Here is a 15,841-nt window from a genome sequence, read left to right on the forward strand (position 1 = left end):
TTTTTTTTTAAGTATGAAGTTATTTTCTTTGATTTTGACAAGAGAAGTAGGTAGTGAAATTGGCTGGATGCACACCGTTAGAAGAATAAATTCTGCCTAGGATGTATCATAATGAAAGGGCATACAAAGTAAATTATTTCTTACTGTTCTGTTTCTGTAGTCTGTCTGCAGTCCTCAGTGACACTGACAAGTTTGAAGACTGATTACCTCCTCATCTATTTTAGTAAATATTTATCCCTACATCTAGAACCTCAGCTTTTCTTCTGTCCTCACTGAAAATCCAGTTCTCTGTTTTATAAACCAACAGCCAATTGCAATTAAAGTCTGTATTAAAGCCTGCTTACCTAAAATTGCAATGAGCAAACTCAATTCTTTACAGTGATCATCACGTGGCCAAATTTACAGTTGAAATCAGCTTCGAAAGAATCACAATATAAAAAACATGTAGCAAACAGTGGCTTTTTGACCAAATAGTTGTCCTCTTTTTGGTTTTGTTCTTTTTAAACAAAATATTCCAAGTATTTGTTTCATAGTGGCCTAAAAAGTGAAAGCAGGAGGAAGCAGGTATTGGGAAGTGTTTCTAAGATGGCTGGCCTCTGTTGTGTATGTTTGCTTTTTTCTGCTAAGAAGGTTGCACTGGGGAGGATGGGAGGAAAGCTTCATGCTTACATTTGCCTTGCCCCAGACAAGGTGAGACCCTCAGGCAAGAATGGGAGTTGTTATTTCTTGTAAAATGACTGGAAAGTGCAGAAATCAATGAGGAAAAGTTGTCTGGAATACAAGGTGGGAAAAACAGGCAGAAAACATGAAACCTGCAATGCCAGCCTGTTGGTCTTGGTAGGGAACAGATGCAGAGTCAGGTACAGGGGTGATGGAAAGAAGTGACCACTGAGTCCCACAGGCACTTAAAGCAGAACATGCTGTAAACAAGGAATGCACTGAAACTTGTTGGACTGAGAGAGACCCCAAGGGTCCTGCACACAGCCAGTAGAAAGGTGAGATATCTGTCATCTTAATATGCTTTGAAGTTTTCTGTTTCAAATGTTGCTGTTACAGTCTGCATTTCCTCTCTCCCAATTCAGACTCCAAATATTCTACATGAGTTATTGCAGGCCTTATTTCTGCAAGTCACTGAGCACTTTTGACCACATCCAATCAATCAAACGTAGATCAAATGCAACTGCAATAATGGCAAATGAAAGAATGCAAAACTTTCCCAGTCCTACTTTTTTGGCTTCATCTTCCCCCTTTCCTTCAGATATTGATGATATTACAGCTCAGCCCATCTTTTTGTGGATCATTCAGGAACATTTGCTTCTTGTACTGGTTATCCCTGAAATACAACTGTGCTCTTGTAAGAGATTACACTTCTTTTTTTTTTTAATCTCATTGCCTATTTCTTTCACAACTATCTCCATATTCCCTCACTATTCTACAGCATTATATTAAAATTCTTTCTGTATTATCTTTACCTGTGTTCACATTTGTCTTCCAGACCACAGTAACCGCAGAATTTTCTTTCTTTTTTTTTCCTACGTTGTGCAGATTCTTTATGACCACCCAAACCAGCAGCTCTCCCTGAATTCTTAAAAGGCCTTATCCCAAACTGGAAATCGAGTTTTTCTTATCCTATTTACTGCAAAGCATAATCATACTTCTGCGTGCCAAGTTCCTTGATTCATAACCAAGGATGCATAAGCAGAATGCAAGGGAAGATTTGGCTCTGAGATCGTGTCCTTCTCTCAAGCACATGGCAGATGTCTTAGTTCCTATTAACAAGGCTCTTTGGAAATTAAGAGGATTGTATAGGTAATCATTGTTTGATTAATAATTTACAGTACCAACAGGACAGAAATGAAAACTGGAGAATGACAATCTCAAAGCAGCTGCAGGCCTGTCAAGTATGTAAATTTTTACCCTTTTTCCTCTGCTAGGGCACTGCTTAACCCCATACTGAGTTGTCTTTCTAGAGCACAGACCCTACTAAATTCATGAATAATTAGGCAGTCATAAAGAAACAAGGAATGAGTGAGAATTAACTTCTCACCTCCTAGTGTCACTTGAAGATTAATTTGCCTAAAAACTAATTAGCTGACTTTCTACAAGCAGAGAACCCAAAATGAAATTAGAAAAAAAAAAAGAACCAAGAACCCACCTAAAAATTCATGGATTTGTATACAAACAAGCCTAATGCTTCTGGGAAAAAATAGATTAAATTCTCATGAGCTGTTGTTTTTTATAAGAAGTAAATGAAACATGATGCAGCCGAGATGAAATCTTTTAGCCCTTTCACTGACATCTGCAAGTAAAGTAAACATTGTTACACAAAACTTCTCTTTCTGCAGATAAAAGTATAATCTGGTTTTAAGATTACAGGGGTTTAGATAGCTACAGGCATGTAGAGCTACTGCACTGAGTTTGCAACTTAATGTCAGCCACAGCTTAATAGCAGCCAAGTCATTAGTTAGTGCTAGTTATTAGTGGAGTAAGCGAAGTAAGTCAGCAGTTGTGTCACCGAGGCAATGATGTAATTAGCACCTTGGTTTGCAGGCGATTCTTTCCCCATTAGGGGAAGAAAATTAGGCAACAGGGAAGTTTCTTGCATAAAAGGATTCGTTCCTAAGGCTATGAACTAGTGCTGGGCACAAATGCCAAATTTGCTGAAAGTTGAGAGAAAAGGAGGGTGAGCAGAATCCAGAACATTAATTAGGAGATTAGGAGTTTTATGGGTCTCTGAGCTTTTAATAGTTACTAGAGCATAAACCAAAGCTAACATACTGGCACAGATTCTAGTTAGGGGCTGTAGAATGGTTCTGACATTTCTCAAATCTTACCCAGAATACTCCAAGGTTAGCTAAAGCTCAAGTAACTGGTTCCCCAAACAGGAAACCGCTTTGAGGAAGCCAAAAGAACTCAGGAGGCCCTTTTTAAGCAAAAAGTGCAGCATTTCAGTATTTCTCATTTTTACAGAGAATTCTTCAAAATCATCCTCATGAAATTATACAAAACCCTACAAAGTAGATTATATGGAAATATCACAGAATGGCCTGGGTTGAAAATGATCACCTAGTTTCAACATCCCTGCTATGTGCAGGTTGCCAAGCAGCAGCCCAGGCTGCCCAGAGCCACATCCAGCCTGGCCTTGAATGCCTCCAGGGATGGGGCATCCACAGCTCCCTGTGGGCAACCTGTTCCAGTGCATCACCCTCTGGGTGAAAAACTTCCTCCTAATATCCAACCCAAACCTCCCCTGTCTCAGTTTAAAACCATTCCCCCTTGTCCTACCACTACCCACCCTCATAAAGAGCCATTCCCCCTCCTGTTTATCCGTTCCCTTCAAGCACTGGAAGGCCACAATGAGGTCTCTCCAGAGCCTTCTCTTCCTCAAGCTAAACAAGCCCAGATCCCTCAACCTTTCCTCAGAGGAGAGATGCTCCAGCCCTTTGATCATCTCAGAGCCCACCTCTGGATCTGTTCCAATCAAACATCAATCCAAATCAAACATCATGGTGATGCTGAGCATTGACTGAGAATATTAAAACAAAACAATCATATTAGTGCTAAGGAATATATTTGCCAGATCTTTCTGTTTACAAAGCCCCTACTGTATCACTTCTACACTGAATCTGTCCCCTCCCAGGTCCTTATGCCGAAAAACCCTTGTCTCAGGGTTTTTCAGGCTCAGCAACAACTAAAACACTAGTGTGCTAGCAACACTATTCTCATCCTAAATCCATCATACGGCACCAAACCATTAACTCTATGCCAGCCCAAACCAGGACAAACCTAAAGAAATGGACATCAAAGTCCCTTGGTATTAATCTTACTACTACTGTATTTCAGAGAGGATCCTCCTCCATACAAAGCAGAATTCCCCACTTTCAACATCAGAGCAAACCTACAAAGCTATACTAATATGGCTTTATGATGATCAAGTACAGCCAGGCATTCAAATTGAACAAAATTGAGAGCATCTGACTACAGCAAAGGAGAGAACGGGAAAGAAAGAACCCACGAGAGAACAAGTTTGGCATTAGCTGTTTGGATGTCTGATTTGATTTCATTGTTCTCTGGAGTTATTAGGAGTACACTTAATGTTTTAGCTGCCTTTTGGTGAAATATTAACAGCAGGAAATACAGGGGGTGAACCACCATCTTGCAGTCAGCTGGCACTCAACAGCTCAGGAATGGCCCATAGAGTGAAATTTTGGAAGCACAACTCTATACAATTGCTGTTATTTATTAGTTCTATAGTCATCTGAGGTCTTTTCAGCAGAGAAGAAGATATCTGATGCAATTCAACAGCACAACTATAGGAAGGTAAATGAGAAAAGATTTTATATGCTGCTGCCTTATCCAAAGAGATCCAGTTTTCCAGTTGCCAAGGTAACAGGTTTGCATTTCTAATTGCCCCACAGAGCCTGGGAGGTTGTACAATACACAGTCACCTACCACCATCCCCCAAACCCAGCCTGCTTTGGATATGTGCAACTGGTTTAATCCGTGAAATCAGTGGGACTGCCTGCCTGCCAAATGCAGTACCAGTTTTCATGTTACATACCCCTGAGTACAGCTGGCAAAAAACGTTCAATAAAATTATGCACTGGGTCCTGCTCAAATGATTTGCCTTTCTGTTCATTAAAAAAAAAAAGCCAGAAGTTCTTGTGTGCATCCCCCTTTTATGTACTGGGCTCGAACTTTATGAGCTTTGTCTGCATATGAAGTTAATTGAACTGCTCATCTTTATGAAATACACCTCACACATCCCAGGATAGTTGCAATTAGCAATTTTAAATCTAAAAAAAAACAAAAACAACAACAACAAAAACATGTTGGAGGGAAACAACACAAAGGTGGAAAGACTGTTGTGAAATTGCCAGCAATGAAACAAAGGCAAGGCTACCAGAAAGGGAAGTTACCATGAAGGTGTATTTACTTACATCTTTGAATGCAGTTACCTTAAGCATTTTTCCCTAAGAAAATGACAGCAACTTGCTATCAGGAAAGTCGTTACATCTGAACAAGCTTTACAAAACCACCAGCAGAGATAAGCTGCTTCTCCCTTTCTACAGATGAACAACTTCTCTCTCTCATTCTCTCTCATCATTTTCTCCCCGCTCCAGTTGTATTTCATACATCTTAAAACAGTACAGAGAACTGAACTCTGGAAAGGGAATGTTACCCTGTGGGTTCAGTGCCATCTACGTCAACATGCTCCTGAACAGGAGAGATGTCTGGCTGAATCCAGACCACAGGTGTCCAAGGATACCCAACACTCAGACAACCACACTGTTATTGATGGCGAAACAGCATTACAAAAACCTGAAGAAAAAGACCTATCATAAAAATAGGAATGTTAGAGACTTTTCCTACATACCACCATTCTGCACATGCAGAACAAGCGTTCTGCACTGACATTTCCCCTGTTGGAGCCTCTCGTATTTATCTTCCTGCAAACATCAAGAAACGAAGGATCACCTTCTGAAAAAAGTCACCTCTTGGTCCTTGTGTTTTGTTTCTGACAGATTAAAAATACGTATTAGAAGGAAAAAGTTATCAGATCAATCAGTGCTTTGGGTCACTGGTGTAAAATAAACTTCATCGTCAAAGTAAAAATGGAAGGGTTAAAAAATGCAACATTCTGTGAATTGCCTTTTAGCCATCTGGGGAGGAAAAATAACTACAGGAGATTGAGCATCCAATCACAAAAGTTTGAAACTGGATTGCCAAGATGCCTAGCACAGATCACTCATCATGGCCTACAAGTCAAATTCTATCAGTAGTAGCTAATAATTTGAGTATTTAAGGCATCCAACCAAATTGAAGCCTGTCTCTGAATATCCTATCTGTAATCAACTTCTATATTCAATATTTTTCTAATTTCACTACTAAATTGTCCTTTTTATTTTCTTTTAAAAATATCTAGAAATCCATGCACAGAGGAAGGGGGAAAGGAAAAATGTTTAATACAGCATTCAGTAGAAATTATTCTAACAGCCTTGTATTCAGCCCATTAGTATCTTTGCTTGGGGCAGAGATAACCTTCACCAAGCCTTTCCAAATTAGGTGTGATATAATACCTTCTCTGACATTGCCAACGCCGTACTGTATGGTACATGCATATGAAAATGGTGCAGTGCTACAAAAGGTACTATATAAAAATCCAACACAAGGAAACAAGGCAAGAGCACTTATCTTCCAGGAACAGAGACTAATCTTTGGGGGAATTAGCTCAAGCCATTGCTGTCAGGGCGCTCTGCTGCTGAGTTACATCGGTAACAATAATTCATTTTTTAATGGCTAGAGACCTGCACTGTAATTCCATACTGAAATCTACCCTAAAATTTATTAAGGAAGTTTCGGTGTGTTCAAGTTATATATCTAGATGAGATCCAATCTTCATTAACTCACAGGAGGTAGTGCTGCTGGAGGGCATCAGCACCGAGCCCTCAAAGAACTGTGTGCTCATTCACTTGGCTCAGGGTCTGATCCTGCACATGTGTTGGTGCCTAACTTCAGAGAGTTGTGGACAGACATCCAATGTCCCTTTCGGGCACAAGTTCTATCCCCATCCTATCAGAAGGCAGCTCATGGTTACAAAGGAACAGTTAAAAAACAAAATAAAACCAAACCTCTCTTTATTGAGGTGTTCAGAAAAGCCTCATAAACCCTAACTACTATTAAGTGGGAATGTGAAAGTTTATTAAAAAGAGATTATGTGTTCACAGTGGTAGGAGATATTAACAAAGGACTCAGGAAGGCCTTTTAAGTCATTACATTCAAAAGCTTGCTATGGCCAAAAGGGAGAAACACTTCAGACACGGATGCAAGAATTTATTGCTTCTTCAATTAGAATCAAGTTAAAGACACAACTAGCCCAGTTAAAGTGTCACCTGCACAACAATCCGAGTCGTTCAACTAAAGAAGAAATTAATAATGTAATTAAAACTAACATGCTATTGAATCCCTTTCTCTGTTACCTGAAGTCTCCATCCCTTGAGGAGGTTTCCTGGTGCTGCTGGGCATGCTACTGCCAGGAGATCAGTGCTGATGATGCTCCGAGGTTAGCAAGTGGTTATTTTATCAATGCTGTTCTTTCCCAGCAATCAGCAATTTCATGTTATGCTACTTTTCTTTTTTCTCTGAGGGCTCTTTGCTGGAGTTCTGCCATGCCCTCAGCACTACCAGATGAGCTGCAGATAGGCACTGGGTCAAACAATCCAGAGACTACTCCCTGGTAGTCTTGTACTGGATTTGCCCTCAACCAGAGCCCTGCAGAAGCCTGGAAACCAGGGGTGCCCTGTCACTGCAGTATCTAGCAAACAAAACCAAGCTGCATATTGTAAACAGCCTAACCCATCTAATTTTCCATCCAGTCCCTGTGATTCCAGAGATGCTAATGACAAAGCAGTCTTTCCAATTTTAATAATGCTATTTTGACATTCTTACCTGACTCAGATAGAGGAAGCCTGAGGATAACTTTATCACAAAGCAGCAGATGGCAGTTAATGATGGGGATCAGACTCTGGACTCAGGGTGAATAAAATATGATATTTCTTAGCAGTGATTAATGAGGTAAAAATGCATCTAATTTGGAGATGCTGCAAATAAGAGTGGCTAAAATTCTAGTTTTACAGAGGGTAAAAACCACCACAAGCAATCTGGTCTCTACTCCCCCAGTCTTTTAAAGCCTTGAAAAGGGACCAAAACCATTCTGTCTAGAAGGGTGAAGAGGAATATTTACTTACTTTTACATTTAGTTATGTAACTCACTATCTATGCATGCTATTATCCCCTGCAGTTACATTGTTTACACAGGGTGATGTGTGCATTAGTCTGCTTTGATTTACTGAAGGATGTGTTATTGCAGGCAGAAATGGTATTTCCAGCATTTACCTGCCAGCACTTAAACACTTAAGCCACAGAATGTCACAACTTGCTGGATGTGTTAGTGCTGGTTTGCAGTGAATGTGGATAATCAAAGGAGAGCTGTTGTTAGAAGCTCTTCTGTGCCTCTGCTCCCTTTCAGAAAAGCATCTGAGAGGGATTCAGTTCAGCTTAACTTCAGATAACTGAAAACCAAGAATTGAATCTAAGCTAATTATCCAGCCTTCCTCTGCACTCAGTGTGAGTTGCTTCGTCTAATTTATTTTTTGGATAGGACACACTGCCCTTCCTTACTGCTCTATCTATTACACTAGCTTTCCAGGTTATGCAGATGGCTATAGCCAACTTATTTCCAGAAGAAATACATCCTACCACTGCAAAATGTTAGGACATCCCTCTCTGCAATTCTCTGCGATTTGCTGCAACACAGAAACTCTCTTTTGCATTGCCGATACACTTTGTGGGGTAACTTCAACGTTCCAGCTGATCCTTTGCATTAACGTTGGCTGCCAACTGCTGTTCCCTTAATGGCACTAACAAGAAAGTTATCTGCCCACACATTTCCACTTGGGAATCACAAGTGAACCAGACCTCACTTCTGCTGCTGTAAATAACAGCTTTCCTGCCGCTCAGCTGGAGGGAAGACAGAAGGGCAAGAAAATCTGCTATCACAGCCAAACTAGACACAATTATATACCAGGTACCAATATAATCACAGCTAAGCTGAAATGTAAGGGATGCAGCAAATCAATATCAGTGCTATGAAATCAGGTCAAAAAGTGTCTGATTATTTGTAGCTCTTGAATCCCATGAGAAGCCTCACGCAAGTTGTCACACCTCATCTCATCTGTCCAATACCAAGAGCTTCATTATACCAAGTGCTTCATAATGCTAAGAATGAATAAAAGCACCACACCACTAAAAATTACTGCCTTTCGTCAAGGCGTAGTCCAATGCATTCTGTTTGGGGCCTGTAGCTGATGCTGGGATGTAGCTGACATGCTCCCCTGTTCTCAGAACCAGCAATTATTTTGCTATTAGGAGGCTGTGTTTTATTTATCTGCTGTTGTGATACGGATACTGCTTTTGCTGCTCTCAACGTAGTACGATGCAATAGTTAAGTACACTTGTATGTTTCTTTGATACCTCTTGCAGAAGCAGTATTATGCTATGTTTATTCCAATTTCTTTATAGGATACTTGTTATGCATGACTGATTAATAGGCCTCAAGCTATACTCAACCTGCCACCCATTGTAAATTGTTCTTTCTGTCATCTGTGTCATTTCCTTTAAAATATCAAGCTGTTCTATAATTAAAGAGTCCCTTGAAGGTCTTGTTTCAATAAACAATCGTTTCTTCCACTGTGCAAAGTTCTTGTGCTAATAAACAATTTAACAGTATATATTATTTTTCTGCTCTCCACAACTTTAAACGGAAGACCAACTAAAGCAAAACTTAAAATGCAATGCTGACTGCATGGATGGATTCAAAACCCATTCACGTGTTGTTTATCTCAGTATTAGATGTGTTCTAATCTGCATATTGGGTGAGTTATAGCACACTAATTGCTCACAGTACTGTTTAGACATTTTCATGTGTCACCCAGAAGATGGCTGAAGAGTTACTTATCAGAGAGGGAGGTAATTAAGGATAAGGCTGCTGGAGATAATTCCAAATTTGGGATTCAATGCACAGTGAAAATCTCCTGTATTAACTGGAGACAGCATCTTTGTTATACAATGTTTCTTCTATGAGAGAGGGCTTTTTCTTGAATGCTGAACGTTTTGAGGATAGTGACAATGTCTCTGATAGTTTTGAAATGCTTCCAAAAACTTCTTCCCAATTTTCAAAATTGCAGAAAGTATTAAAATGACATTTGGGCTGATCCATGAGCCTTACGTGTGCTTTTTTGCTCAATGGTAACATTGATAATATATTTCTAGTAAAATAAAATTATAATTTGGGTAGTTAAAGAGGAGTGATATTTTTAATGGGATTTAATAAAAGATTTTGCTTAAAGCAAACCTGATAAATGATAATAATAAATGATTATGAAAAATTGTGCCCACGTCCTAGAGCTGGGTCTGTGAAACAGCTTTATAATCAACGTTTCAATGTTATGTAGTTCGGCAGCGAGGCTAAATTTCTAAATATTTGATCGTAACAATTCTTTGAGTATGGGAGTGCTTGAATTCCAGGATGCCTTACTTGTCCTTCTGGATGGTTTTGATTTTAGACAGGATCTTTTTGGCTGATAGAGTATGTCATAGCTCTTCTGAAACACTGGAGGTATAGCAACTTGCACTGGATATGAATCTGCCCCAAGGACACAATTTGTTTCACAGTTAAGCTTTCTCTAAGAGAAATATATTAGATATTACAACCCTCACTGCAGTATTTTTTTTTTTCAAATTACTTTGGATGCTTACCTATCTTCAGCTACAAATGCCACAATTCTTATTTTCTACCACCAACTATATTCTTTGTTGATGTAATTCCCTGTTATAAAATCCAGCAGTTGCTACATTTTCACTTTCTTCTATCACATTAAGCGACCTACAAATCTCTTACCTACTTCAGTGTAAATACACATGACAAATAGTTGAGTTCCACATCTTTTCCAGATGCATAAGATGCACCACAGAAGTACGTTTATCCTATTCAGTGGTGAGAAATATTCCTTGAAGACCACACGTGAAAGCTCCCTCACACCCAAAATAATTTTGTCCATTTAATCATGATAAAAGTATTGCTTCAAGTAGGCCAGAAGCTTCACATGTGTATGAGCAGAGTTCAGGCCGTATGGTCTCCCATGCTGCTCAGCTATCTCTTGTTAGAAGATGTGCGATGTGCATTTCAAAATCAAATATGGAACGGTGCTCTCAGGTGGTTTTCTACACTGCTCACAGCAAAACCTCACATGATGTCATAAAATAGAACAGAATCGCTTGGCATTACCAGGTTAAGCTCTTCTTCACTCAAGCAAAAATCAATAGGATGCTGTAGAAGAGAAAGTGGGTAATTTATATATATTACTCAAAATCGTTTTGAAGGTTATCCATTTTTATAGGAATTTTTTATGATATATATGGCATATTCACTCTAAGCCATAGCAAACAAATAGCATCCATCTGATAAATGCAGCATATTGTAAGTCAAAACAAGGGAGGATAATAGCAAAGGTCTTAGAAACCTTCACAACTATTAAAGAAACAATCGTGTTTCAGAAAAATGACTCTGTATACTGGATATCCATAAAACAGGTTGGAAAACAGAAAGCAGTTATTTACTATAGTTGTTTAGAAAAATAGGCCATTAAATTTAAAAAAAAAAAGAAAGAAAAATCAAAACAAAACCCATTCAAATCAGCAGCTTGATGGTAGTAATTCAGCAGCGAACTCAGTGCAACGTATTTGGGTAACAAATGCACCATTTTGAGAATAATACTCATCCTCTGTAGCACAGACAGCCAAATCACTTACTACAGTGCATTACATAAGAGATGAGGACTTAAAAACCTACATTTTTCTGATCTTTGGTCTGCTGCCGAGTACATTGGCTGCTGTGTTCCAACCACAGAATTAGAGGAGATTTCTAACACACTGCCAAGGAGAGGTTCTACCAAATGTCCAGTGCTGAGCTGTAGTGAATTTTCCTTTCAGCAACTAAGCCACAATTCAGGAACACTGGGATCTCATCTGAAGTTACTGCCACGAGCTACAGCCATCATCCCAAGTAAAATCTACTCCAACATAAACTGGAAGCCCAAGTGCTATCCTAACACCCTGCTGGTCCTAGAAGAAGAAAATCATAATGCTTGTATTTTTGTGGTAAAAATTCCTTCTCCTGCTTAAGATAAAAATGGTGGAAGCAAATGAGACCTGTAGATAACATGACCTAAAATCATGAGGATGATTTAAATTGAGAGATCCACTTCTTTTTACTCCTTGACATTCTAGATCTTCTTTTTCATCCCTCCCTTTTATTTTTCACCTTTGTTCTCAATTTCTTTGCTCTCTTCTAATTATAATCCTGCTAAGCCTGGACATCTCTGTCTTTTCTGCTCCAGTCACAACCTGAATGCTAACTAGGAAAAGAGGAAGCATTTCTTCTGCATGCTCTCAAATGCTAATATCAGAGAAGTGCTGAATCAAATGTCAGTTGTGCAACAGCAGTGACTGCAGGCCAAAAATGAGATGATTGACTTGGTTCCCATAGGCAAGCTTGTTTTCAAAGAAGAGAGGAAGCCCCAGAAGTCTAAGGAGTGCAAATGCCATACCTAGCTTCACAAAATGGTGAAAAGGATGGTACAGGCAACTGGAGATAGCTGCTTTAGCTTCACTGCCCAGAAAAACACTATCAAAGAGAATTAATTTGTAAGTGCCTGGGGATAAATAAGTGACAAGAAAGGTCTGACAGATTTTTTGAAGAATCTATCATGTGTAACACTCTGATTTCCATCTCTGGCAAGGCAATTGGTCTAATGGATAGGGCAGCAGATGCCATAAGTCTTAGATTTAGTACAGCTTCTCATCAACAATACCTACACAGCAGCATTGATTATTGGAGCTGTTTTGAAGAGTTTATGCTCCAGATAATCCTGGTGAGCCTCAGCGCCCCACTGTTTGGTATCCAGGAGCCTTCTTCTCCAGGCTGACCTGGCTAGGTAGAGCACATTAAGCTGCTCATCCAATGTGAGCAGTAAACTATGATGATTTGTCTAACAAAATGATCTTGGGTATTAGAGAGAAAAGCTGATAGAGCAACACTGATGAGACTGTGCCAGTTTTGTCAACTTGTTTCTATAAATCTTAGAGATTAAGCTCGGTGTTGCCATATTTAATTCTCAATTCTGAAGGGAAAAACTAAAATCCCAAATATTGCTGTCACTGCAACAAAACAAATCACTTCATCAATCCTATTAAAGTTCTCCAAACTGTTCCTGAAGTGAAACTGAATAGGGTTGTTGTGCTGAGAGAGGAATCTGACCCACAGCATGGTACGATGCCAGCATTTTTATTCACTCATTGACAAAGCAGAGCAGGTTTTGTGATTTGTAAGCTTTTTATTCCCTACAAAGATGCAACTTAATGTGCCTCTGTAATGCTTTTCACTTAACTTACACTAAGATAGCTCAGAGTGCATCTAAAATGTTACATCATCATTTCCAAGTTCTTACTCTGTTCCCTATTTATGGCACTTAGCAAACAGACATTTTGTTCATGTAAGTCACATTCTTTCCAGCTCTGGAGTCTTTTCACAAAAATCAAATTAATCTTAAACAAAAAAAAGAAAAAAAAAAATCAGATTCTTAGTATGAATATGCTTGATTTCATTGAATGATTTTTATCACTTTTATGCACACAGGGCAAGCCAGTGAAATATAACTGAAGTGTCAAATTAAATGTATGGCAAAGTGATTAGGAAGAAACTTTTAGTATTTGTTTCAGTTTAATATGTTAATTATAGCACGTATTGTGAAAAAAATGATTAAGTATCACCAAAGTAAATTTAGTTTTAACCAGCTTTATTCCTTACACTTCATAAATTAACCAGTGGAATACATAATGGAGAAGAATTCAGACACTGAGATTGCTAGAAATTATGCAAAACTCCAAAGCGTACAAGGCTGCAATGCTGATAATGTCTTTGCTTTAAAATAAGCACTTCATGAAAGAGAATTATGTTTCCTCTGTAATATCTGTTTTCATGGACTACTTGCAGGTATCTCTAAAATACTTTCTACAGTGACATTGAAGCTGAATAATATTTTAAACTTTATTTTTGTTATGTAACATGCTAAGGAAGACTAAATATTAATTCTAAGCGTAACAATGCAAACCTCCACCAAGTGATTTTAAACAATTGCTGATATAGTTGCAATTGTAAAAATATCAAATATCTACAGTGCAATGCACTTAAAAAGAATAGCACATGTCAAGCAATGTTGATGGCTGTGGGAACTTCTCATTTGTTCCTGAATTTGCATCTACATGCAAGATGAAGAGAAGTCAAAACCAAAGACAAAAGCTGTAGCAATAGGGACAACACTGGGAGTTCTGCCACTGAAAGGTTAAGAGCTATTTTGAGAAATATTAATCATTATTCAATGGCCACTAAAGTTACCTGAAGCTTTTCAGTTCATATTGGTGGGTTTGGAGATAGGTTTCTGCAGAACAAGGAATGGGAATCATTTCCAGCCTGAAGTCTGATTCTTTTCAAAAGCTTTACTTTTGAAAATCTGCAGAGTTTGTCTGCTGTGTTATCAAAACACAGTCTTCAGGCTGACATGCTCATTGAGATAAACCAGTAGAGATATGGGAAACACAATCACTGTGTAATTTATGGAACAGCTAATGACACTTACATTACACCTAAAGTTGATGGTGTTTGGTTAACCCGCCCTCTGGGCAACTTTCCAAATCTTTGAACACATTGAGTATGACAAATTTTCTCTTGGTATAAAACATTTTTATAACAAGAAAATGAATGTGATATGATTACAGGTTCACCTGGCAAGAATAATTCTGTACACGTACAAGCATTCAGGTTAATAAAATAATAGCAAATTCCAAGCTCATGAGTCCCATAACTGGTCAGTTTAGTACCGTAGTAGAGAACTATGAAGATCAATGGTTTGGAGACCATTTGTAAACTTCCCTGGAAACTTCCCTCATAATAAGTCCTTCAAAAGGGATCTAATACTGTTTTTCAGGGAAAAATACCAAGATAGCATCAGACAGAAACATCATTTTACTACCATTTGGGAACCCATTTTCCAGCAAAAAAAAACAGAGAAATCGGAACTTGTAAGTTCTACAATATTACTGTTATGCTATTACTTTCTGTATTTGAAGAAGGTACATTGTTAATAACTTTGTTCACCGTTTACTGTTTGTCAGATGTCTGTGATGAATCCTTTTGCTCTCTGTTTTGTTCTAGCACAGAACAACATGTCACAAGTTTTAATTTAACAAGATAAGAGGAACAAGAAGCACAAGAGAAATTTTGCCTCACCTTGGCTGTTCCTATGAGAAATGCAAAGAGAGCTATCCATTGGTGATAAATTAGCATTACTTTCTATTGATCTAACAATTCAGAAAGTGCAATTACAATTTATTAAAGCATTACTATACTATCATAAAAGAGAGATGACACCTGGTTTAATATTCACTAGATTCACATGAAAGTGGCTCTGGAACTTCAAAAAACTTTAGTTCAGGCTCATGGAAGTCCTGCCAATGACACTCCCTTTGGTACATCTACCTCCTCCTGCTTTGCTTCTCTTCAAATAGCTCATTTGTAACACTGCTCTGCTGAATGATCTATATATCCTCATCGGATGACTGCAAGGCTGACAATCAAATCTGCTCTTAGCTGCTTCTGCTGTAGCCTCCGGAGTTCTGAATAGCTGGAAAACTCACAAGATATCTACCACTGGAGATCAGTACCCTTAGCTTATTGCAAGCATATCAGGAGTTACTCATTCTTAAAGTCTATAAACCTAATGGTTTTCTTCAGACACAACTACCCTCTACTGTGCCTGTAGGAATTGAGATGTATGTTGGTCATTCCCTACAGTTGGCCCTTTCATAAAGCGTTATGAGGAAATCCAAGTTGCTTTATGTGGAATGTAAGTGAGGGCAAGCAGGTTGTTGAAGTAGGAGTGCCAAATGCACTTGGAAGAGAAACTGCTATTTCTTCATTAAAAAAAATTTGCAGCTTTCATTTCAGACTCAGTCATGTGTTTTAGGAGCTTTTAACTGGTTCTTCCTTCCATTGAGAGAAGGCAAAACTAACAAACAACTTTCATAAGGTGCGTCTGTCTTCATAGATTTTTAATTGAAATGCAACTCTCATAGCACCTCATTAGTTCATTGAATGTTGTATTAGTTCAATTTACTGAAGGACTTCTTTGCACCTGCCTTATGCATTTACCCCATTAAGCATGTG

The 15,841-nt window shown here is 38.6% G+C and overlaps 2 long non-coding RNA genes across 4 annotated transcripts in view; one reads left to right on the forward strand and one right to left on the reverse strand.

Annotated features, from left to right (window-relative positions):
• LOC104913050 overlaps positions 1-15,841 on the reverse strand; it is a 119,727-nt gene that overhangs the window by 9,594 nt on the left and 94,292 nt on the right. The gene's annotated exons all lie outside the window — the stretch shown is intronic.
• On the forward strand, positions 10,450-15,566 carry LOC109369835. Its single transcript, XR_002119408.2, has 3 exons — positions 10,450-10,902; positions 14,604-14,697; positions 14,831-15,566. It is a non-coding gene; the product is annotated as an uncharacterized LOC109369835 (long non-coding RNA).

This window comes from Meleagris gallopavo, chromosome 13 (assembly GCF_000146605.3).
Source record: "Meleagris gallopavo isolate NT-WF06-2002-E0010 breed Aviagen turkey brand Nicholas breeding stock chromosome 13, Turkey_5.1, whole genome shotgun sequence".
NCBI lineage: Eukaryota > Metazoa > Chordata > Aves > Galliformes > Phasianidae > Meleagris > Meleagris gallopavo.